The 25,679-nt window shown below is 38.5% G+C and overlaps 1 pseudogene; it reads right to left on the bottom strand.

Annotated features, from left to right (window-relative positions):
* Positions 1 to 13,827: 13,827 nt before the first annotated feature.
* On the bottom strand, positions 13,828 to 15,325 carry LOC114905846 (annotated as a pseudogene).
* Positions 15,326 to 25,679: the final 10,354 nt, after the last annotated feature.

Below are 25,679 nucleotides of genomic sequence, written 5' to 3'. Positions count from 1 at the left end.
GGAATCTAACTTTAAGGAAACTGCATATAAAATTTATTATTATTACTTATAATTATCATAAATATTTGTTTAACAGTGAATACAGCCCTTTCACAAACATCATAAGTGTATTTGGTCCTAAAATGCTCCTGTGAGTTATTTATTAGTATAATCCCCATTTAACAGAAGAGAAAACAGACCCCCAAAATGTGAGTGAAATGCCTGAGGGAATACAGAAAGATCCGGTTTTAAACTCAGTTCTTTTCATTTCAAATCGAATGTGAATCCCATTACACTGTACTGCCTCTTTGGGAAATATAACTAGAGGAAGATTACTCATATTAAAAAAAAACTTTTTTAACTTTTAAAATTATTTGGATACTCTCCAAATAATAAGCTGCCCTGGTGAATTTTATATAGAAATGGATTTGTGATAACTCAATTCACAGCCAAATTTTGGAAGGAATCTAATTGCATAAAGGGAACTACATTTAAATACAGTTATCAGTGTGTATAACACAATGATTATGATCTTGATTATATAAATGGGAAGTGCATTTAAACAGTTATTGATGTATATAGCACTATGATTCTGATCTTGATCATTCCACTGAAATAGATACGGAGAGAGTCAAGGAAACTTTGGCTTACAGATTGGAAAAATATGTCCTATGGACAGGAAAGAATTTGAGTTTGTTTAATGAGCAATAGACAAAAGGAGAGAGCTAATATTGGTCTTTGTAAGAAAGGTTTTATGAATAGGAAGCTGCTCAGTTCTTTGCTCACAGATGGAACAGTATGAAATTTACTTCATTTAGTCATTCATTAATTCAAATTTTTCTTTCAACTTTCTAACATGTGCTAGTCACTCTGCCAAGTGTGAGGTACACAAAGATAAGTAGAACGTTGCCCCTGCCCTCAAGGACTCTCTGTTGGGGTGGTGGCAGATGTATAAATAAACACCAGCATTATTATATAAACAGCATAATAAAAGTATGTGTACCCAGAATGCTGAAGGGTTAAGGTGCTAATTTAATCTAGGGGTACCAGGGAATGGTTTAGAAAGTTTTTTTAGCTGTTTCTGAAGCTTGAATAGAACCTTGCTTTGCTTAAATTGATGCAGAGGAGATTTCAGTTTGCTTCAAGAGGAACTTTTAAATACTAGCTTAAGAACTATAATGTTCCTTTAAAGGAGGTAAGATATTTTCTTTTAACTTCAGCAAGATTTAAATGTAAAAAGATAATCTTCCCAAATTATGGGATTGTACCATATGATCCTTTAAGCAAGGCTTTCTCTAGCTCTGGTGTTCTTCTGATAAATTAAGAATTGATCCTACATGCCTAGAGATTTGCGAAAGCAGGCAGTATACATAATGGAAATCATGCAGTATACCTAAAAGCAATTCAGTAAAAAATGTTTCTGTTCCCTTTATGCTTGGTTTTTATGCAAATCTGTATTTGAAGATAAATTGTGTTTGTTGTAAGCGGATGTTCATGTGGTCTCAGCTAAGTAATAATGGGAAACAGTAGAAGGAGGTGGTGGTGTGTATGAAAAAGTGGGACTGAGCACTGTGGATGGTGCCAATGCGCTTTATGGAAGAGAAAGAGGATTGTTGCTTCCTGGTGAATTTCTTTTGAAAAAAATATATGTGGTTGTGTTAGAAAAACCAAGATAACAAATCTGGAAGAATGAATCAAAGCAGAGGCTTATAGGGATAACTCTCATCTGAGGATCTTGAATCTCTTTCAGAATATGTTGGCATCAAGGCTCAGCTTGCTTCAGAAGGAGTGGATTTCCTGCACTTATTAAAGCTTCAAGAGGCAACACAGTGCAATAATTAAGAGGAAAGAACCTGGAACCACACTGCCTGGGTTTAAAGGCTTGTTCTTACTAACAGTTGTGTGATCTTGGGCAAGATTTTTCACCTCTATGTATCTCATTTCTTTCATCTATCAAATGGAGATAATGATCATAAAATGTATCTACTTTATAGGGTTGTTTGAGGATTACGTGATTTAATACACACAGGAAAATTAGAATACTACTTGGAACATGGTAAGTGCCATATAATATGAGCTCAGCATTTTGCAGTTTTCAAAGTCCTCCCTCAGAACCTTGCAAGAAGAATTAGGCAGGTTACATCAATTCCATTTGGCAGATGACCTTACAAGCTCAAAGGGGTTGAGTATCTTGCTCCAGATCAAGCTAGCCAGGATTTGAACCGGGCCTTCATGCCTCATTTACTACTCTTTCCACTTGATCACATTTGTCATTGGGTCTACATGTCCTCCTAGGACTTCCTTAGAAAACTGAGGAAAATAAATGTGTTCTCCTGTATTACTGTTCTATTGCGGCATAAAAGAGTTTCAAACTTAGCCCATTAAAACATCACACATTCATTATTTCACCATGTTGATGTGTCAGGAGGCTGGGCAGAGCTTAGCTGTATCCTTTGTTCAGGGTCTCACAAGGCTGCAGTCAATGTCGGCCAGACTGCATTCTCATCTTGAAGTTTAACTAGGCTTCTAAGCCCATTCAGGTAGTTGATGGAATCTAGTACCCTGAGGCTGTGGAATTCATGGCAGCTTGCTTCTTCAAAGGCTGTAATAGAGAGAGAATCTCTGCTGCTTGGAACCTCCCATATAAGGGAAGGCCTAAACTCTCTTTTAAAGGGTTCAGTTCAAACTAGGATAATCTCCCTTTGATTAATTAAAAGTCAATTAGACACCTAATTACATCTGAAAAATCCCTTCACCTTTGCCCTATTATATAAAAGATCACAGGAGGGCATGACATCTCATCACCTTTGTCATATTTTATTGGTTAGAAGAAGTTTGCAGGTTTTTACTGCACACTCAAAGGGAGGGGATTGCACAAGGGATTACACATGGGGGGGTGGGGGGGTTACCCTAGGGAGTGTCCACCACCTAGCCCATTATTTGCAAGCTGCTGTTAAGAGAGGATGATAATGTATTTTAAAAAATTATTGGAGTATAGCTGCTTTACAATGATGGGCTAGTTTCTGCTGTACAGCAAAGTGAATCAGCTATGCGTATACATATATCACCTCATTTTTGGATTTCCTTCCCATTTAGGTCACCACAGAGCACTGAGTAGAGTTCCCTGTGCTATACAGTAGGTTCATTAGTTATCTATTTTATACATAGTATCAATAGTGTATATATGTCAGTCCCAATCTCCCAATTCCTCCCACCCCCCCTTCCCCCTTGGCATCCATACATTTGTTCTCTATGTCTGTGTCTCTATTTCTGCTTTGCAAATAAGATCATCTATACCAATTTTTTCTGATTCCACATATAAGCATTAATATATGATATTTGTTTTTCTCTTTCTGACTTTAAGGCAGTCAAGTGATTTTAAAAGTCAAAGTAAGGACTTGAATCAGAGCAGATGTGTACAAGTAGCAATCTGTTTGGGAGGACAGGTAAAGGACTGCACCCATCTAACCAGCTTATCTTTCCCAACATTTTGCTTTTCTTTCCATCTAGGTATACTCCTGCTCAAGATACTTCACTCCCTGAGCTGCCATTAGATGCCAACATACTTTCTTTTCACTTCCTAGCCAGACCTGTTACAGTTAAAAATATGAGCAAAAAAAAAATTAAAACCTTCTTCAGTACATGCCAATAGAGGATGTGATTTTTTTAGGGGGTGGGATTGCAATTGCAGTTGAAATATAAAAAGCTGAAATTTTCATACGACAAAGCTTCAAATACTCCTTTGCATCCCATCACTTCAGCAAAGCCTTCCAGCACAGAACTCTATGATGAAGATGTCCCTCTTGCTATCTCATCTGTTTGTGTCATTTTCCTGTATTTTGCATTTGTTTGAAAGCTCTTTAATGTGTTTGTAAAATGAACGCATATGTTGATTGATAAACAATAAATAAAGAATAGTTGGCATAGAGAGCATTACAATCTCTGAAAAGAAGCTCAAGAACCACCAGACTATGCTTTTGTGGTTTTTACCATTGTTTTCCTTGTCTACCTGTGGATTTGTCTGGCCTATGGGGCAATACCCAGTGTCCCAAATGCTTGATGTCTGCTACAATTCTTCTGGAGGTCCACTACAGGAAATCATGTTAAAATTGGAGCTGTGCAATGAAACAGTGAAAATGCAACGTGGGTTGTTTAAGTTCCCAGGATATGATTTAGAGAAAAAGCTAAGGCCCTAATTGCTTTTCCTAATACCTTCTTCTTCTCAGGGGCATAAAGGGAGTATACAGTGACAGCTGCATGAATTAAACAAGATGATATTGGAAACACTAGATGGTTTCTTACAAGAATGTCACCAGATTTAGTCTGAGTCATAATACAGAAATCGTTAAAAAGTACACTTTATATTGTTATGAAAGGCACAAAGGCCTAGCTGAAGCTTTTACTCAAGAAAGATAGCAGTGGGTCTCCTGTTGTTTGGCTTGTGCTCTTTTAAGTAATCATCGATGGTGAATAAATTTTATTTATTTTGTATTTAAAAGAGAACTATACAATATATGAAACCCTAGTGCTGCTAGGCCCTGGATTACTATCTACTAGAATGTGGGTATGTGGCTCCCAGGAGCTTGCCCCACAACCTTTGGTTGCCTGGGACTTTAAACAATATACTCTAAATCAATGGTTCTTGACTTGGGGTGGCATGGAGTTATAGCAAGAAATGTAAGAATACATATGCCCAACAAACATTGCTTCTAAAACAAATAAATAATGTACTTTGGATATCCATGTACTAATGTTTCACAAATGTATGTACATGAACTCCCGAAGCTCAGGGTCTCTTCCCTCCGCCGTCTCTGAACTGTCCCGGAGCCCGAGGGGAAGGCGGCCTTACTGAGGCTACCGGATCTGGAGGGGCCCCGTTGGCCGAGGTCGCGACAGTCGTGGGGACGGTGGGCCGGATGAGAAAACAGAGGCCCAGCAAGATGAAATCCCTAACCCAAGTTGCACCCATCTCTCCTCCCCACTACATGTTTCATGAAAGCTGGACTCTTCCTGTCTTGATCACTGCTGAACGCCAAACAGGGTCAGGCATCTAGCAGCTGCTCCAAAAATTTTGGTTGACTATCACTCATCCTGGAGTAAGCCAGATGCCATGTCATGAGGACACTCAAGCAGCCCTAAGGAGAGATCCATGTGGTAAGAAACTGAGGCCTCCAACTGCAGCCACGTTATTGTGTGGATGAAAGGATATTGGTGCTCCAGACAGGAGTCAGTGCTGTGCCTCTGAGGTGGGAGAGCCAACTTCAGGACCCTGGACCACAAGACACCTCCCAGCTCCACATAACAAATGGTGAAAATCTCCCAGAGATCTACATCTCAACACCAGCACCCAGCTTCACTCAATGACCAGCAAGCTACAGTGCTGGACACCCGATGCCAAACAACTAGCAAGACAGGAACACAACCCCACTGATTAGCAGAGAGGCTGCCTAAAATCATAAGTCCACAGACACCCCAAAGCACACCACCAGACGTGCACCTGCCCACCAGAAAGACAAGATGCAGCCTCATCCACCAGAACACAGGTACTAGTCCCCTCCACCAGGAAGCCTACACAACCCACTGAACCAAACTTAGCCACTGGGGACAGACACCAAGAACAACGGGAACTACGAACCTGCAGGCTGCAAAAAGGAGACCCCAAACACAGTAAGATAAGCAAAATGAGAAGACAGAAAAACACACCGCAGATGAAGGAGCAAGATAAAATCCCACCAGACCTAACAAATGATGAGGAAATAGGCAGTCTACCTAAAAAAAGAATTCAGAATAATTATAGTAAAGATGATCCAAAATCTTGGAAATAGAATAGACAAAATGCAAGAAACATTTAACAAGGACCTAGAAGAAATAAAGCTGAAACAAACAACGATGAACAACACAATAAATGAAATTAAAGACACTCAAGATGGGATCAATAGCAGAATAACTGAGGCAGAAGAATGGATAAGTGACCTGGAAGATAAAATAGTGGAAATAACTACTGCAGGGCAGAATAAAGAAAAAAGAATGAAAAGAACTGAGGACAGTCTCAGAGACTTCTGGTACAACATTAAATGCTCCAACATTCGAATTATAGGGGTCCCAGAAGAAGAAGAGAAAAAGAAAGGGACTGAGAAAATATTTGAAGAGATTATAGTTGAAAACTTCCCTAATATGGGAAAGGAAATAGTTAACCAAGTCCAGGAAGCACAGAGATTCCCATACAAGAAAAATCCAAGGAGAAATATGCCAAGACACATATTCATCAAACTGTCAAAAATTAAATACAAAGAAAATATATTAAAAGCAGCAAGGGAAAAACAACAAATAACACACAAGGGAATCCCCATAAGGTTAACCGCTGATCTTTCAGCAGAAACTGTGCAAGCCAGAAGGGACAGGCAGGACATATTTAAAGTGATAAAGGAGAAAAATCTGCAACCAAGATTAGTCTACCCAGCAAGGATCTCATTCAGATTTGATGGAGAAATTAAAATCTTTAGTGAAAAGCCAAAGCAGAGAGAGTTCAGCACCACCAAACCAGCTTTACAACAAATGCTAAAGGAACTTCTCTGGGCAAGAAACACAAAAGAAGGAAAAGACTTACAATAACGAACCAAAAACAATTAAGGAAATGGGAATAGGAACATACATATTGATAATTACCTTAAATGTAAGTGGACTAAATACTCCCACCAAAAGACACAGATTGGCTGAATGGATACAAAAACAAGACCCTTATATATGCTGTCTACAAGACATCCACTGCAGACCTAGAGACACATACAGACTGAAAGTAAGGGGAAGGAAAAGATATTCCATGTAAATGGAAACCAAAAGAAATCTGGAGTAGCAATTCTCATATCAGGCAAAATAGACTTTAAAATAAAGACTATTAGAAGAGACAAAGAAGGACACTACATAATGATCAAGGGATCGATCCAAGAAGAAGATATAACAATTGTAAATATTTATGCAACCAACATAGGAGTACTTCAATACATAAAGCAAATACTAATAGCCATAAAAGGGGAAATCGACAGTAACAGAATCATAATATGGGATTTTAACACCCCACTTTCACCAATCGACAGATTATCCAAAATGAAAATAAATAAGGAAACACAAGCTTTAAATGATACATTAAACAAGATGGACATAATTGATATTTATAGGACATTCCATCCAAAAACAACAGAGTACACTTTTTTCTCAAGTGCCCTTGGAACATTCTCCAGGATAGATCATATCCTGGGTCACAAATCAAGCCTTGGTAAACTTAAGACAGTTGAAATTCTATCAAGTATCTTTTCCGACCACAACACTATGAGACTAGATATCAATTACAGGAAAAGATATGTAAAAAATACAAACACATGGAAGCTAAAGAATACACTACTTAATAACGGAGTGATCACTGTTGAAATCAAAGAGGAAATTAAAAAATACCTAGAAACAAATGACAGTGGAGACATGACGACCCAAAACCTATGGGATGCAGCAAAAGCAGTTCTAAGAGGGAAGTCTATAGCAATACAATCCTACCTTAAGAAACAGGAAACATCTCGAATAAACAACCTAAACTTGCACCTAAAGCAATTAGAGAAAGAAGAACAAAAATCCCCATAGTTAGCAGAAGGAAAGAAATCATATAAATCAGATCAGAAATAAATGAAAAAGAAATGAAGGAAACGGTAGCAAAAATCAATAAAACTAAAAGTTAGTTCTTTGAGAAGATAAAATTGATAAAGCACTAGCCAGACTCATCAAGGAAAGAAGGGAGAAGAATCAAATCAATAGAATTAGAAACAAAAAAGGAGAAGTAACAACTGACACTGTAGAAATACAAAAGATCATGAGAGATTACTACCAGCAACTCTATGCCAATAAAATGGACAACCTAGAAGAAATGGACAAAGTTTTAGAAATGCACAACCTGCCAAGACTGAATCAGGAAGAAATAGAAAATATGAACAGACTAATCACAAGCACTGAAATTGAAACTGTGATTAAAAATCTTCCAACAAAAAAAAGCCCAGGACCAGATGGCTTCACAGGCAAATTCTATCAAACATTCAGAGAAGAGGTAATACCTATCCTTCTCAAAGTCTTCCAAAATATAGCAGAGGGAGGAACACTCCCAAACTCATTCTACGAGGCCACCATCACCTTGATACCAAAACCAGACAAGGATGTCAGAAGGAAAGAAAACTACAGGCCAATATCACTGATGAACATAGATGCAAAAATCCTCAACAAAATACTAGCAAACGGAATCCAACAGTAAATTAAAAGGATCATACACCATCATCAAGTGGGGTTTATTCCAGGAATGCAAGGATTCTTCAATATATGGAAATCAATCAATGTGATAAACCATATTAACAAATTGAAGGAGAAAAACCATATGTTCCTCTCAATAGATTCAGAGAAAGCTTTTGACGAATTCAACACCCATTTATGATAAAAACCCTGCAGAAAGTAGGCATAGAGGAAACTTTCCTCAACATAATAAAGGCCATATATGACAAACCCACAGCCAACATTGTCCTCAATGGTGAAAAATTGAAAGCATTTCCACTAAGATCAGAAACAAGACAAGGTTGCCCACTCTCACCACTCTTATTCAACATAGTTTTGGAAGCTTTAGCCACAGCAATCAGAGAAGAGAAGGAAATAAAAGGAATCCAAATCGGAAAAGAGGAAGTAAAGCTGTCACTGTTTGCAGGTGACATAATACTATACATAGAGAATCCTAAAGATACCACCAGAAAATTACTAGAGCTAATCAATGAATTTGGTAAAGCAGCAGGATACAAAATTAATGCACAGAAATCTCTGGCATTCCGATACACTAATGATGAAAAGTCTGAAAGTGAAATCAAGGAAACACTCCCATTTACCATTGCAAGAAAAAGAATAAAATATCTAGGAATAAACCTACCTAAGGAGACAAAAGACCTGTATGTAGAAAATTATAAGATACTGATGAAAGAAATTAAAGATGATACAAATAGATGGAGAGATACACCATGTTCTTGGATTAGAAGAATCAACATTGTGAAAATGACTCTACTACCCAAAGCAACCTACAGATTTAATGCAACCCCTATCAAACTACCACTGGCATTTTTCACAGAACTAGAACAAAACATTTCACAATTTGTATGGAGCACAAAAGACCCTGAATAGCCAAAGCAATCTTGAGAATGAAAAACGGAGCTGGAGTAATCAGGCTTCCTGACTTCAGATGATACTACAAAGCTACAGTAATCAAGACAATACGGTACTGGCACAAAAACAATAAGATAGATCAATGGAACAGGATAGAAAGCCCAGAGATAAACCCACGCACATATGGAAACCTTATCTTTGGTAAAGGAGGCAGGAATGTACAGTGGAGAAAGGACAGCCTCTTCAATAAGTGGTGCTGGGAAAACTGGACAGGTACATGTAAAAGTATGAAATTAGAACACTCCCTAACACCATAAACAAAAATAAGCTCAAAATGGATTAAAGACCTAAATGTAAGGCCAGAAACTATCAAACTCTTAGAGGAAAACATAGGCAGAACACTCTATGACATAAATCACAGCAAGATCCTTTTGGACCCACCTCCTAGAGAAATGGAAATAAAATCAAAAATAAACAGATGGGACTGAATGAAACTTCAAAGCTTTTGCACAGCAAAGGAAACCATAAACAAGACCAAAAGACAACCCTCAGAATGGAAGAAAGTATTTGCAAATGAAGCAACTGACAAAGGATTAATCTCCAAAATTTATAAGCCGCTCATACAGCTCAATAACAAATAAACAAACAACCCAATCCAAAAATGGGCAGAAGGCCTAAATAGACATTTCTCCAAAGAAGATATACAAACTGCCAACAAGCATATGAATGAATGCTCAACATCATTAATCATTAGAGAAATACAAATCAAAACTACAATGAGATATCATCTCACACCAGTCAGAATGTCCATCATCAAAAAATCTAGAAAGAATAAATGCTGGAGAGGGTGTGGATAAAAAGGAACACTCTTGCACTGTTGGTGGGAATGTGAATTGGTACAGCCACTATGGGGAACAGTATGGAGGTTCCTTCAAAAACTACAAATCGAACTACCATACGACCCAGCAATCCCACTACTGGGCATATACCCTGAGAAAACCATAATTCAAAGAGAGTTATGTACTAAAATGTTCATTGCAGTTCTATTTACAATAGCCAGGAGATGGAAGTAACGTAAGTGTCCATCATTGGATGAATGGATAAAGAAGATGTGGTACATATATACAATGGAATATTACTCAGCCATAAAAAGAAACGAAATTGAGCTCTTTTTAATGAGGTGGATGGACCTAGAGTCTGTCATACAGAGTGAAGTAAGTCAGAAAGAGAAAGACAAATACCGTATGCTAACACATATATATGGAATTTAAGAAAAAACATGTCTTGAAGAACTTTGGGGTAAGACAGGAATAAAGACACAGACCTACTAGAGAATGGACTTGAGGATATGGGGAGGGGGAAGGGTAAGCTGTGACAACGCGAGAGAGAGACATGGACATATATACACTACCAAACGTAAGGTAGATAGCTAGTGGGAAGCAGCTGCATAGCTCAGGGAGATCAGGTGAGTGCTTTGTGACCACCTGGCGGGGTGGGATAGAGAGGGTGTGAGGGAGGGAGACGCAAGAGGGAAGAGATATGGGAACATATGTTTATGTATAACTGATTCACTTTGTTATAAAGGAGAAACGAACACACCATTGTAAAGCAATTATACTCCAATAAAGATGTAAAAAAATATATATATATATAGATATATAAATGTATGTAGATGTTGCTATGATGAATAAAATATAAGCTTATTTATAAGTGTTGCTGAATTTATTGTAGGTTTTTGTTGTTGAGCATTTTCTCAATGAACATATCCTAAATATATGACTCTCATGTTTGTGTGTGTGTTTGTGTGTGTGTGTGTATGTGTGTGTGAGTGTGAAAGAGAGACTGAAAGAAATTGAGAGAGAGAGAGAATTTTTTTAAGTTTAAAAGAGATCCACATATTTCAAAACATTGGCATCCACTACTCTAAGCACTTACCTTTAGTAATGAGAAATCTTGTCTTTGTCTATCTGTCTCTCACCCTCTCTAAGCAGCTTCAGCGGAGCTATATGCAGTTATCTTTCCCCTCCTTTTTGTGACTAAAGCATCTTTCTCCTCAGACACTGATGCTGGGAAAGACACAACAGTAGCTCTAATAGTAATACTAACTTCCCTTAAATAACATCTTTTATCTGATGCTCTCTAAATGCTATATGGCGAGATCTCACTGTCATAGGGAAGAGAAATGCACAGTGAAGAGATGCTGCAGCTGAGAATAAAATCCAGGCAGGCTGGTCCTTCAAACATTTGTTTTCCTCATTGTAGCCTGCCTGCTGATTTCTGACAGGGTGGGGCTCTTCTATTTCTGAATTAACCCTGCAGCTCTAGGGGAAGGCTTGGTAACAGAGTCTATAGACATTTGGGTGATTTGCCAGGCTGCCACTGATTCATTGTACTTAGAAACTTAAGTAAATTTTTTCATATCCAACATGGTTGAGGAACTAGAAGGTTAGTAGTCAGTTTACGAAATTCATGCTTCATTTTTCAATGACTTAGAATATGATAAAATATACCCAACATGAAGATCAGGCTGAAGAAAATTTCTTTCTGTGAGGATTCAGAAGGCATTTTCTTAACTGGCACAGGGCCACAAAATCAGCATTAAGAACCTCAGTGAACACCATGCTGCAGGTGATTGGCTGTGCTGAGGTACTCAAGTAAAGAAAGCACAAGATAACTGAGAGCAGATGGCAGGTGTTTTGTATCTATATCTTGGGGGCTTCTGGGTCCAGGGTTATCTTTAGGCGACATAGGACTTGGGGAAAAATCAGAATGTGTGTTTTTCCATCTTCATCATTTGTATCTAGACCAAACCAGGTTGAAATTAACATCTGTGTTGCCTTTCAGGAGTTGAGCTGTGGTGGAAGGAAACCAACCAGGAGCAAGTCAGAAAATCTAAATTAAATTGGTAAAAATATTACCTCATTATAGATTTGTTAAACTTTTCTGATTGCTTCCAAGATTGAACATATTCCCGTATATTTGTTTGTTAGTTACATTTTCTCTTATGAGACTGCCTCATTTTTTGTTGTTGTTGTTGTTAGCCATTTATATACTGGGGACTTGTAACTTTTCTAATTAAAATTCACAGTAATTTAAATAACATAGGAAATATCTCCCTGTTATATTTTTTATCAGGTTTTGCTTTTGTATTTGAGATACTTTCTTAAACAGGAGAGAAAAAATGGGGAATGCATATGATTTTATCTTCAATCTTTGTTGAGGGTGACTCTTCATTGTAGATTTACAATTTAGTGTATAGGCTGCTGAATTCAACACCAAAATGAATATCCTGAAAGGAAAGGAACAAAGAATTATAGTTTGGGAATCAGAGAGAAAATACAATTCAAATCTGGGTAAATGTGTGGTTGATTTTCTTAGGTTTAAAATCTTTTAAATTTTACATCAGCTCTTTTAGTGTCACAGCAGTGTTAATTTAGTGGGGCCACGATTTGGTGAAAATAAAGTGAAATTGTGGGGAGTAGAGGTGTTCAAGTCATGGGATCTTCTATGGCATGTGAAAAACTACAATTGCCCTACAGCCAATCCTTAACTCTCTAAGCCTGTGACCTTGAATTTGACTTACTGTGTAAGGGGAATCACGCAAGTCAATTCTCTAGTTCAGGGGTCTCCAACCCCCAGGCCATGGACTGGTACCAGTCAGTGGCTTGTTAGGAACTGGGCTGCATAGCAGGAGGTGAGCAGCAGGTGAGCGAGCGAGGCTTCATCCGTATTTACAGCCGCTCCCCATTGTTCACATTACCGCCTGAACTTCACCTCCTGTCAGATCAGTGGCAGCATTAGATCATCATAAGAGTGTGAACACTACTGTGAACTGTGCATGTGAGGGATCTAGGTTGCATGCTCCTTATGAGAATCTAATGCCTGATGATATGAGGTGGAGCTGAGAGGGTGATGTTAGTGCTGGGGAGTGGCTGCAAATACAGGTTATCATTAGCAGAGAGGTTTGACTGCACAGAGACCATAATAAATAAATTGCTTGCAGACTCATATCAAAACCCTGTCAGGCTTCCCTAGTGGTGTAGTGGTTAAGAATCTGCCTGCCAATGCAGGGGACATGGGTTTGAGCCCTGGTCTGGGAAGATACCACATGCCACAGAACAACTAAGCCTGTGTGATATAACTACTGAGCCTGTGCTCTGGAGCCTGCGAGCCACAACTACTGAAGCCCATGCACCTAGAGCCCGTGCTCCGCACCAAGAGAAGCCACCACAATGAGAAGCCCATGCACTGCAACGAAGAGTAGCCCTTGCTCACCACAACTAGAGAAAGCCCATATGCAGCTACGAACACCCAATGCAGCCAAAAATAAATTTATAAACAACAACAACAACAAAAACCCTGTCAGTGACTGGCAATTGAAAACAAGTTCAGGGCTCCCACTGATTCTGCATTATGGTGAGTTGTATAATTATTTCATTATATATTACAATGTAATAATGATAGAAATAAAGTACACAATAAATGTAATGTGATTGAATCATCCTGAAACTATCCCCCCACTGGTGTGTGAAAAATTTTCTTCCACAAAACCGGTCCCTGGTGCCGAAAATGTTGGAGACCGCTGCTCCAGTCTATTTCTCTTTCAGGCAAATCCTGAAAGGTGCCACATCTTTGCTACTTTTTTACTGCATTTCCAATGCTTTCATATTTGCATCAGAACTTGGTCAATTTCTGAAAAAGGAGAAAAAAAGAGTCCTAGATGAAGCATGCTGGATATGTCCCTGACACCCTTAGGAGTATATAGTTGCTGAGGGAGTTTGTCAAAATTTATGTTTCCATTTTTGGGCTCTGTCACTCATTCTAATAGCTCATAGCAGTTATGCTCCACCTTCTCTCACTTGTTCTGCAATTTTTGAGCATGAGAAAAATAAATGAAGAGAGATTTATAAGGGGAGGGACTGCTGCTGGCAGATGGTGAAAATAACTGTTTATGGAGCAGGGATAGGTGGATTTAAGAGCAGTTTATTAGAAAAATACTTAGCACTTTGTATTCAACATTGCAAAAACACGTTGGCATCTTTTATTTCATTTTTTTGTTAAAGCTTCTTTTAAAATAAGGACTCTTATAGTGTACATATTTACTCTTTGATACCTTAGAGAACAAGAATTTCTACAAACATAGTCTGTTCATGTTCTATAAATACTGTGTACTAAATTTGCATTGTTTCCCTGACACATTTATTTTGCTGTCCTCTTTCCCATAATTCAGGTCTTGTCACTTAAAATGCTTGAATCTACCCACATTTTTCCTTTCTTATTCTAGTCCTAAATTTATCTAACTCAGGTCCCTTTACTGAGCTCTGAGCATATATCTCCAGCTCTTTCTATGTTTCCACCATATATTCTGGAGATCATTTAAACTCATCCTATCCCTAGTCAAGTTCACAGTCTTCTACAAACCTGAACCTCTTTCAGCGTTCCCAGTCTCATTCACCTAGTGCAAGCCAGAAACCTAAACATTCTTTCTGTCTCTCTCTTGCTTTTTTTTATTTTTTAAGAGAGACTCAGTCACTGTACTTAGCACTAGCTGTACAACAAAAGTAGTCCCTGGCACCACCTTCAAGAAAAATACCAAAAATACAGTTTAAATATTCTAATTTCAAAATGTTTACGTTCTCCTTTCCTAAGGCACAGTTAAGAGGCCCCAGAGAAAAGCTGGTAACGCTGAGGGCTGTGCCTTGGAAATGATGTGTCTGTGTCGCTGTGGGGCAGTGACAGTGGAGTAGTCCCGAGGCAGCCAGCTGCTCAATGGCACAGCGGACTTTCTTTGCAGTTTCTTCAAATTCTTCCTGCTTATTGTTGGTTTCCTTTGCAATTTTGTTCTTGGCTCTTTCTTTATCCAGTTTCAAAAATTCGCTGAGGGTTAATTCTTCAAACTGCTTCTTGACAGAAAGGAAAGCACAACCAGATGAATGCTTTTTATGTTCTTCAATAGAGTAGTCATCTGGCTCCCAGCCTTCCAACTCCTTGAAGCAGAAGAAACACTGAGCCAAGTCAGGCTTGTTCTCAGGGGACAGTGGATGAAGCCAGCCATGGCCATCCGCTCCAGGGTACAGGCGCAGCCTTCCAAGAAGGGCCAGTTCCTAAATGTGGAGATGCAGTGGTCCTTGAGGTAGAGCTGCCAGGCCGGGGGTAATGAGGGGGCACCCATGCCGCCACAGCCAAGCAATGCCACCATTCAAATCTGATGGTTGAAGGCTGCCACGGGGCATTTGGTATTAGCTCTGAATCCTCCCACTCTCTCACATTTCATAGCCAACAAATTACCAAGATTTACTAATTCTACTTTTTGCTGTTTCCGATGCAATCGTTTCTATCCAATTTTGTCGTCATTTTCCTAATCCATGTCTTTATAATCTCTTACCTGGACCATTGCAAAAGCTTCCTATTATAATTCCCTTCCTCCAAACTTTCTTCCTCCCAGTTGAAACCATCATGGCTTTAGCAAAAGGTAAATCTGATCATTTCACTCTCTTGCTTATAGATCTTTGATGGCTCCTCATTGTCTTTGGCATGGTTTGAAGACATGGTTTCTGTCTCTCCTTCAGGCCTCATTTTCTACTACATCGTTGTACATATCCTATGATCTAGTCACACTTAATTGCTTTCTATAATCCAAATATACATCTTCACATCTCCATGCTTTCTCCCCTGGACTAGCTGATTGATATCTAAGTAGTCTTTAAGATTCAGCTCAAAGGTCACCTTCTCTGTAAAATGGTCTCCGATTATGCTCTCCTCCTGAACTCTTCCTCATCCCCCACCCCACGAAGTTAGGCATTTCCTCTTCTTTGCTTCTATAGAAGATTGTGCATAATTGAATATAGCAATATCCCATAGCATTGGAATGTCTTATATACTATTTTGCTTTCTACACTAGGTGGGACATCTTTGAGGGCAGAGACTGGTATTTATTTATTTTATTTTTCTTTTAACATCTTTATTGGAGTATAATTGCTTTACAATGGTGTGTTAGTTTCTGCTTTATAACAAAGTGAATCAGTTATACATATACATATATTCCCATATCTCTTCCCTCTTGCATCTCCCTCTCTCCCACCCTCCCTATGCCACCCCTCTAGGTGGTCACAAACCACCTAGCTGATCTCCCTGTGCTATGCGGCTACTTCCCACTAGCTATCTATTTTACGTTTGGTAGTGTATATATGTCCATGCAACTCTCTCACTCTGTGACAGCTTACCCTTCCCCCTCCCCATATCCTCAAGCCCATGCTCTAGTAGGTTGGTGTCTTTATTCCCATCTTACTCCTAGGGTCTTCATGACTTTTTTTTTATCTTAGATTCCATATATATGTGTTAGCATACAGTACTAGTTTTTCTCTTTCTGACATACTTCACTCTGTATGACAGACTCTAGGTCCATCCACCTCACCACAAATAACTCAATTTCGTTTCTTTTTATGGCTGGGTAATATTCCATTGTATATATGTGCCACATCTTCTTTATCCATTCATCTGTTGATGGGCACTTAGGTTTTTTCCATATCCTGGCTATTGTAAATAGAGCTGCAATGAACATTGTGGTACATGAGTCTTTTTGAATTATGGTTTTCTCAGGGTATATGCCCAGTAGTGGGATTGCTGGGTCATATGGTAGTTCTATTTGTAGTTTTTTAAGGAACCTCCACACTGTTCTCTGCAGTGACTGTATCAATTTACATTCCCACCAACAGTGCAAGAGTGGTCCCTTTTCTCCACACCCTCTCCAGCATTTATAGTTTCTAGATTTTTTGATGAAAGCCATTCTGACCGGTGTGAGATGTTATCTCATTGCAGTTTTGACTTGCATTTCTCTAATGATTAATGATGTTGAGCATTCTTTCATGCATTTGTTGGCAATCTGTATATCTTCTTTGGAGAAATGTCTATTTAGATCTTCTGCCCATTTTTGGATTCGGTTGTTTGTTTTTTTGTTATCGAGCTGCATGAGCTGCTTGTAAATTTTGGAGAGTAATCCTTTGTCAGTTGCTTCATTGGAAAATATTTTCTCCGATTCTGAGGGTTGTCTTTTGGTCTTGTTTCTGGTTTCCTTTGCTGAGCAAAAGCTTTGAAGTTTCATTAGGTCCCATTTGTTTATTTTTGTTTTTATTTCCATTTCTCTAGGAGGTGGGTCAAAAAGGATCTTGCTGTGATTTATGTCATAGAGTGTTCTGCCTATGTTTTCCTCTAAGAGTTTGATAGTGTCTGGCCTTACATTTGGGTCTTTAATCCATTTTGAGTTTAGTTTTGTGTATGGTGTTAGGGACTGTTCTAATTTCATACTTTTACATGTACCTGTCCAGTTTTCCCAGCACCACTTATTGAAGAGACTGTCTTTTCTCCACTGTATATTCTTTCCTCCTTTATCAAAGATAAGGCGACCATATGTGTGTGGGTTTATATCTCGGCTTTCTATCCTGTTCCATTGACCTATATTTATGTTTTTGTGCCAGTACTATACTGTCTTGATTACTGTAGCTTTGTAGTATAGTCTGATGTCAGGGAGCCTGATTCCTCCACCTCCACTTTTCTTTCTCAAGATGGCTTTGGCTATTCAGGGTCTTTTGTGTTTCCATACAAATTGTGAAATTTTTTGTTCTAGTTCTGTGAAAACTGTCAGTGGTAGCTTGATAGGGATTGCATTGAATCTGTAGATTGCTTTGGGTAGTAGAGTCATTTTCACAATGTTGATACTTCCAATCCAAGAACAAGGTATATCTCTCCATCTATTTGTATCAACTATAATTTCTTTCATCACTGTCATAATTTTCTGCATACAGGTCTTTTGTCTCCTGAGGTAGGTTTATTCCTAGATATTTTATTCTTTCTGTTGCAATGGTAAATGGGAGTGTATTCTTAATTTCATTTTCAGATTTTTCATCACTAGTGTATAAGAATGCGAGAGATTACTGTGCACTAATTTTGTATCCTGCTACTTTACCAAATTCATTGATTAGCTCTAGTAGTTTTCTAGTAGCATCTTTAGTATTCTCTATGTAGAGTATGTCATCTGCAAACAGTGACAGCTTTTCTTCTTCTTTTCTGATTTGGATTCCTTTTATTTCTTTTCTTCTCTGATTGCTGTGGCTAAAACCTCCAAAACTATGTTGAATAAGAGTGGTGAGAGTAGGCAACTTTGTCTTGTTCCTGATCTTAGTGGGAATGGTTTCAGTTTTTCACCATTGAGGACGATCTTGGCTGTGGGTTTGTTATATATGGCCTTTATGATGTTGAGTTCCCTCTATGCCTACTTTCTGCAGGGTTTTTATCATAAATCGGTGTTGAACTTTGTCAAAAGCTTTCTCTGCATCTATTGAGATGATCATACGGTTTTTCTCCTTCAGTTTGTTAATATGATGTAACACATTGATTGATTTGCGTATATTGAAGAATCCTTGAGTTCCTGTAATAAACCCCACTTGATGATGGTGTATGATCCTTTTAATTTACTGTTGGATTCTGTTTGCTAGTATCTTGTTGAGGATTTTTGCATCTATGTTCATCAGTGATATTGGCCTGTAGTTTTCTTTCTTTGTGACATCTTTGTCTGGTTTTGGTAGCAGGGTTATGGTGGCCTCGTAAAATGAGTTTGGGAGTGTTCCTCCCTCTGCAATATTTTGGAAGAGTTTGAGAAGGATAGCCATTAGGTCTTCTCTAAGTGTTTGATAGAATTCACCTGTGAAGCCATCTGGTCCTGGGCTTTTTTTTGTTGGAAGATTTTTAATCACAGTCTCAATTTCAGTGCTTGTGATTGGTCTGTTCATATTTTCTGTTTCTTCCTGATTCGTTCTTGGCAGTTGTGCATTTCTAAGAATTTGTCCATTTCTTCCAGGTTGTCCCTTTTATTGGCATAGAATTGCTTGTAGTAATCTCTCATGATCTTTTGTATTTCTGCAGTGTCAGTTGTTACTTCTACTTTTTCATTTCTAATTCTATTGATGTGAAACTTCTCCCTTTTTTTCTTGATGAGTCTAGCTAATGGTTTATCAATTTTGTTTATCTTCTCGAAGAGCCAGCTTTTAGTTTTATTGATCTTTGCTTTCATTTCCTTCATTTCTTTTTCATTTATTTCTGATCTGATCTTTATGAATTCCTTCCTTCTTCTAACTTTGTGGGTTTTTTGTTCTTCATTCTCTACTTGCTTTAGGTGTAAGGTTAGTTTATTTTTTAGAGATGTTTCTTGTTTCTTGATGTAGGTTTCTATTGCTATAAACTTCCCTCTTAGAACTGTTTTTGCTACATCCCATAGGTTTTAGGTCATCATGTTTGCATTGTCATTTCTTTCTAGGTATTTTTATTTTGTTTCCGCTTTGATTTTTTCAGTGATCTCTTGGTTATTAAGTAGTGTATGGTTTTGCCTCCATGTGTTTGTATTTTTTACAGATTTTTTCCTGTAATTAATATCTAGTCTCATAGTGTTGTGGTCAGAAAAGATACTTGGTATGATTTCAATTTTCTTAAAATTACCAAGGCTTGATTTGTGACCCATGATATGATCTATCCTGGAGAATGTTCCATGAGCACTTGAGAAGAAAGTGTATCCTGTTGTTTTTGGATGGAATGTCCTATAAATATCAATTAAGTCCATCTTGTTTAATGTATCATTTAAAGCTTGTGTTTCCTTATTTATTTTCATTTTGGATGATCTTTCCATTGGTGAAAGTGGGGTGTTAAAGTCCCATACTATGATTGTGTTACTGTCGATTTCCCCTTTTATGACTGTTAGTATTTGCCTTATGTATTGAGGTGATCCTATGTTTGGAGCATATATAATTACAATTGTTATATCTTCTTCTTGGATCGATACCTTGATCATTATGTAGTGTCCTTCTTTCTCTCTTGTAACAGTCATTATTTTAAAGTCTACTTTTTCTGATATGAGATTTACTACTCTGGCTTTCTTCTGATTTCCATTTGCATGGAATATCTTTTTCCATCTCCTGACTTTCAGTCTGTAAGTGTCCCTAGGTCTGAAGTGGGTCTTTTGTAGACAGCATAAATACAGTCTTGTTTTTGTATCCATTCAGGCAGTCTGTGTCTTTTGGTGGAAGCATTTAATTCATTTACATTTAAGGTAAGTAATGATATGAATGTTCCTATTCCCATTTTCTAAATTGTTTTGGGTTTGTTATTGTATGTCTTTTCCTTCTCTTGTGTTTCTTGCCTAGAGAAGTTCCTTTAGCATTTGTTGTAAAGCTGCTTTTGTGCTGCTGAACTCTCCCAGCTTTTGCTTGTCTGTAAATGTTTTAATTTCTCCATCAAAACTGAATGAGATCCTTCTTGGGTAGAGTAATCTTGGTTGTAGTTTTTTCTCCTTCATCACTTTAAATATGTCCTGCCATTCCCTTCTGGCTTGCAGTTTCTGCTGCAAGATCAGCTGTTAACCTTATGGGGATTCCCTTGTGTGTTATCTGTTGTTTTTCCCTTGCTGCTTTAATATGTTTTCTTTGTATTTAATTTTTGATAATTTGATTAATATGTGTCTTTGCGTGTTTCTCCTTGGATTTATCCTGTATGGGGCTCCAGTCCAGTATGCTTCCTGGACTGGATTAACTATTTCCTTCCCATATTAGGGAAGTTTTCAACTATAATCTCTTCAAATATTTTCTCAGTCCCTTTCTTTTTCTCTTCTTCTTCTGGGACCCCTATAATTCGAATGTTGTCCCAGAGGTGTCTGAGACTCTCCTCAGTTCTTTTCATTCTTTTGCTTTATTCTTCTATGCAGTATTTATTTCCACTCTTTTATCTTCCAGGTCACTTATCCATTCTTCTGCCTCAGTTATTATGCTATTGATCCCTTCTTGAGTATTTTTAATTTCATTTATTGTGCTGTTCATCATTGCTTTTTTCCTCTTTAGTTCTTCTAGGTTCTTGTTAAATGTTTCCTGCACTTTCTCTATTCTATTTCCAAGATTTTGGATCATCTTTACTATCATTATTCTGAATTCTTTTTCAGGTACATTGCCTATTTACTCTTCATTTGTTAAGTCTTGTGGGGTTTTACCTTGCTCCTTCTTCTGCTGTGTGTTTTTCTGTCTTCTCATTTTGCTTATCTTACTGTGTTTGGGGTCTCCTTTTCACAGGCTGCAGGTTTGTTTTTCCTGTTGTTTTTGATGTCTGTCCCCAGTGGCTAAAGTTGGTTCAGTGGGTTGTGTAGTCTTCCTGGTGGAGGGGAATAGTGCCTGTGTTCTGGTGGATGAGGCTGGATCTTGTCTTTCTGGTGGGTAGGTCCACATCTGGTGGTGTGTTTTGGGGTGTCTGTGGTCGTATTAACATTTTAGGCAGCCTCTCTGCTAATGTATGGGGCTGTGTTCCTGTCTTGCTAGTTGTTTGGCATAGGGTGTCCAGCACTGTAGCTTGCTGGTCGTTGAGTGAAGCTGGGTGTTGGTGTTGAGATGGAGATTTCTGGGAGATTTTCACTGTTTGATATTACATGGAACTGGGAGGTCTCTTGTGGACCAGTGTCCTGAAGTTGGCTCTCCCACTTCAGTGGCACAGCCCTGACACCTGGCCGGAGCACCAAGAGAGTGTCCTCCACATGGCTCAGAATAAAAGTGAGAAAAAATAGAAAGAAAGAAAGAGGATAAAATAAAATAAATATAAAATAAAGTTATTCAAATAAAATATAAAAAATAATTATTAAGAAAATTTTAAAAAGTAAAAAAAAAGAAAACACGGACAGAAAGAACTCTAGGAGAAATGGTGAAAAAAAACCTATACAGACAAAATCTCACACAGAAGCATACACATAGACACTCACAAAAATAGGAAAAGGGGAAAAAATAATATATCTTGCTCCAAAAGTCCACCTCCTCAATTTGGGATGATTCGTTGTCTATTCAGGTATTCCACAGATTCAGGGTACATCAAGTTGATTGTGGAGATTTAATCCACTGCTTCTGAGGCTGCTGGGAGAGATTTCCCTTTCTCTTCTTTGTTCGCACAGATCCCGGGTTTCAGCTTTGGAATTGGACCCGCCTCTGCGTGTAAGTCCCATGAGGGCTTGTGTTCTTCACTTAGACAGGACGGGGTTAAAGGAGCAGCTGATTTGGGGGCTCTGGCTCACTCAGCCCGGGGGAAAGGAGGGGTATGGATGCGGTGGGAGCCTGCGGCAGCAGAGGCCAGCGTGACGTTGCACTAGCGTGAGGCACGCCGTGCGTTCTCCTGGGGAAGTTGTCCCTGGATCCCGTGACCCTGGCAGTGGTGGGCTGCACAGGCTTTCAGGAGGGGAGGTGGGGATAGTGACCTGTGCTCACACACAGGCTTCTTGGTGGCTGCAGCAGCAGCCTTAGCATCTCATTCTTGTCTTTGGGCCCTGCGCTGATAGCCGCGGCTCACGCCCGTCTCTGGAGCTCCTTTAAGCAGCCCTCTCAATCCCTTCTCCTGGTGCACCAGGAAACAAAGAGGCAAGAAAATGTCTTTTGTCTCTTTGGCAGCTCCAGTCTTTTCCCCGGACTCCCTCCTGGCTAGCTGTGGCGCACTAGCCCATTCAGACTGTGTTCACGACGCCAACCCCAGTCTTCTCCCTGGGATCCGAGGGAAGCCCGAGCCTCAGCTCCCAGCCCCCGCCCGCCCTGGCAGGTGAGCAGACAAGCCTCTCGGGCTGGTGAGTGCTGGTCAGCACCAATCTTCTGTGGGGGAATCTCTCCCCTTTGCCCTCCACACCCCTGTTGCTGTGCTCTCCTCCGCGGCTCCAAAGTTTCCCCCCTCTGCCACTCACAGTCTCCACCCACGAAGGGCTTCCTAGTGTGTGGAAACGTTTCCTCCTTCACGGGTCCCTCCCACTGGTGCAGGTCCCGTCCCTATTCTTTTGTCTCTGTTTATTCTTTTTTCTTTTGCCCTACCCAGGTACGTGGGGAGTTTCTTGCCTTTTGAAAGATCTGAGGTCTTCTGCCAGCGTTCAGTGGGTGTTCTGTAGAAGTTTTCCCACGTGTAGATGTATTTCTGGTGTATCTGTGGGGAGGAAGGTGATATCCACGTCTTACTCTTCCGCCATCTTCTCCTGTCTCTGGTATTTATTTTATATCTCCCCCCTCTACTTAATGTGGTAAGCCCTGGAAATTATATTTGTTGAATTAATGAAGGATGAATAAGTAATAGGCTTTATCTTTTTAGCTACTTTTTCTCCTGGTTCTCTAATTAATTTTTAGGCATTGGAGTTTCCATTCCCCGTCACCCTCGTCCTCCGAGGGTCTTAGTCCTCAAGACCATGATTATTTTACCTTTTAAATCCCCTTCCTTTTAACAAGACTCTATGAAACATTTTAAAGCTATAACGACTACATATTTATATATAACAGCTGAAAACTCTAAAAATATTTCATGATGACAATTTAACACTTTCAAAGACCAGGTATTGCTGTGTCCTCATCTATATGCTGTTCTTTTGGGTAGAGATCTTTCTTGCTGCCCCAGTATTTTAACTCCCTGTTTGTTACTAGAACATTCCACAAGACTTCCTCAGCCTTGTCCTGTACCATTTCTTGCTGCTGCTTAATTTTTTTAATGACCTCATGAGCCCATCTATTTTTGCTTTATGAATATTTTCCCTCTTTGATGATTCTTTGTATAAAACTTCCCTGATTCTACATTTTATTTTTGTTTTTGAGCTTGACTTTTAGCCTACATCTGTCATTTCGTTTACCACATTCTTTTGCCTTCTTATACCTCTCTTTCTGTGTCTTTGACCTGCTTCAAATTCTGTTACTTCCCTCCTTATGAGAACTATTTCATCTCCTACCTATTATTTTCCAGATGGACAGGTTCCATATACAGTGAGGTCTGTTTTTCTCTTTCACTTTGTTTTTCCTTCATGCCCCATCCCAACCCTACACATGTAAGTTTTTTCATGTGCTTTCTTCCTTTTCTCCTCTATGTAACCGTACACAGTTTCTTATAAAGCAATGGGAACCCATCACATTTCTCACCTGTCCTGTTGCTCATCTCTAGTCATTGTATCTGTTTGCCTTTGCTTGCTGCATTGTCCTTATTCCTCTCTCCATTTCTTGTAGAAGTGTCCTTTATCCTGCATTCACTGGCTATTCAGTGTCAGTTTACCTTTCATTCCAAACCCTTGAAATAAACACAATTTATTAAAACTTTTGATATATGACATAGGATCATAACAAACAAATGGGATAAGAAATATATTATTTTGAAATGTTGAGAAATTAAGCTAATTATTTTGAAAAAAAGCCTCAATTCATGTCATATACTAAAATAAACTGTAGATTAATTCATTACTTATACATAAAAATTCAAATCATAAATGGCTAGAATAAAACATATGTGAAAATTTAATTGATAGCTAGTTGGGGAAGAACTTTCAAGGCATAAAAGCCATAAAGAAATCACCAAGTAAAAAGTCAATATATTTATGTATACATTGTATTTTCTACACAACAAAAAGCACAAAAACAATAGTACAATCAGAAAACCAGTTAGGAAAATATTTCTAATGGAAATGACCAAAATTAATGTTCTTAATTTTTAATTAACTAAGAAGAGTGTAACAAGAATGACACCAAGTTGACAAAACACGACAGCTCATAAAAAATTAATATCAAATATAGTAATTAAAGAAATATAACTTCAGTAATATTTCTCATGTAATACTGGTAGGGATAAAGTGAGATGAGTATTTTCACCAATTGTTGGGAGAAGTGCAGGCAACCTTTCTGAAAAGCAGTCTCTCTTCCTGTGTATGTGTATACACATAGGCACAGATAACACAGAGCATGCATGAAGCCATAAAACGTTCACATTAAAACTTCTTGAGGGGCTTCCCTGGTGGCACAGTGGTTGAGAGTCCACCTGCCAATGCAGGGCACACGGGTTCGTGCCCCGGTCTGGGAAGATCCCACATGCCGCAGAGCAGCTGGGCCCGTGAGCCATGGCCACTGAGCCTGCGTGGCCGTACCTTGTGCTCCACAACGGGAGAGGCCACAAAAGTAAGAGGCCCGCGTAATGCAAACAAGAAAAAAAAAACAACTTCTTGAGAATGCGTGATAACAAAATATCAAACTATGTAGACAAAACGTCCACAGCAGCATTATTTATAATGATACAAAGTTGGATAATTAAGTATTCAACAATAGGAAGATATTTATATATGTCCAAAAGTTGAATACAATGCAGCTATTAGTAGTCATGTTTTCAAAGAATATTCACTTTTCAGGAACATATTAATAATATAGGTAATAAAAATGAAGATACACAACTGCTTGTGCAAAATTATACTAATTTTTAAAAGGTCTATATTGTGCAGAAGAGTCAAGTACATAAATCAAAGTATTGATGATGATGAAATTATAAGTGATTTTAGTTATAAAAATATTTCCCAATAATTTTCAAATTGTCTTATGGTGATATTTTACTTCTAAAATTATATAAATTACAGAGTTATTCTATGAAGGAAAATACATGACTGTGTTCCTTTTATGAATATGCTCTTGGATAGTTTGCATTGCTTTGGAATTTTTAATTTTTTTTTAAAATCGAAAGTG

Source organism: Monodon monoceros, unplaced genomic scaffold, assembly GCF_005190385.1.
Source record: "Monodon monoceros isolate NGI ecotype Baffin Bay Population unplaced genomic scaffold, NGI_Narwhal_1 Super_Scaffold_22, whole genome shotgun sequence".
Classification (NCBI taxonomy): Eukaryota; Metazoa; Chordata; class Mammalia; order Artiodactyla; family Monodontidae; genus Monodon; species Monodon monoceros.
Note: the sequence above shows the minus strand (reverse complement) of the source record. Positions and strands in the feature narration are given on the sequence as shown.